Here is a 1,355-nt window from a genome sequence, read left to right on the forward strand (position 1 = left end):
ATCGTGAAAGTAATACCACTGGCCTCTTAGGTCTCACAGACCACACTAGAGACTCCACAATACCACAAATCTTCGGCCACACTGGCCTTGGGTTTGTCAAAACCCCTCTCCCACAGGTAACCAAAATCGCTGTGTACCCACTGTCAGTGTATTATTTTTAACTGTTAGTGTTTGTTACCATCACAGCAGGCGTCGCCATCTCCGGATTCAGGCGCGGTGTATGATCCACCGCCGACCTACCCAGCGCAAAGAATGGACTCGTGAAGCACGGTTTCCAGCGGCGGGATGTAGCGCCCCGGGAACTTGCAGCGATGTGTGGTACCACCCGAAAAGGCGAGTGGCATGCTGACCGACCAGGCAACATTCGCATAGAGTAATGTAATGTCTTAATAACTCCATGTTTTTCCATAACCAGTGTTGTGCCTAGAGAATTTCGTTCTGTCCGTCTTATGCACGTCTTGCTAGTGAACAAGATCTTCGAGTTTATTTTAACAGGCGACACCGAGTGGATATTTCGGATTGGCTCGATGCCGTATAATCGCTGAATGACGCATAATCCCTCATGGCAGAAATGCATTTCCCAAAATGCCATTCCTCGACAGCACTATAGCGCCTTCTCAAGTTATATCGGAAGTGCGCGCATGCAACCGACAGGACCACGAAGAGAGCTGGTGTCGCTGGTGTGGGCTGTCTCGCATCGAACAAGCAGCGATTGCAGTCCGACCGTACGAAGTGGAGAATTGCAGCGCTAAGCGTGTACCAAACGTCTTCAATCACATCCTTGCACTCCTTCCACTCTCCCTGGACGACTATTTTCTTCGTTATTGCTATCATGGTCCAAGTCAAATGAGATCGGACAAAGGGCGCCATCATGTTCTTGAAGTGTTCCCCAGCCGCGATGCGAGCGCACACTTGAAGAGCAAGTGCCGTTTCGACTCGACAGCATTACACCCGTTGCGAACGAGATATGTGATGCGTGATTTCGACTGTTGCAGGAACCAAAACCGTGAGCGTACCGGGAGAAGCCAAAACACCAAACGGAACTGTAAGTCTTCAAATACGGGGAGAAGAATCTGGCGAAGGTGTTTCCTGTACCGTGTAAAAGTCTTAACTTCGACTCCACCGACACTATGCGAGTGCAAAGACATTAAATTGGACATGTTTGACGCCTTCTGCTTCCACACAACCCGAAGAAGAGCTCTCCTATGTTTTGATGGTATCAGACACACCTTTGAGCCGCTCGTGCAGCCCAAGTGAGGAAATGTGCGTTGTTGTGATCTGACTTCTTCCGTCAGACTCCAAGTCTACTCGCAATCTGAGTCGCTTCTCGATACAGAGAGCGCAACCATTGGAAC

The sequence above is a fragment of the Plasmopara halstedii genome (genome assembly GCF_900000015.1).
Source record: "Plasmopara halstedii genome assembly, contig: Scaffold_3060, whole genome shotgun sequence".
NCBI lineage: Eukaryota > Oomycota > Peronosporomycetes > Peronosporales > Peronosporaceae > Plasmopara > Plasmopara halstedii.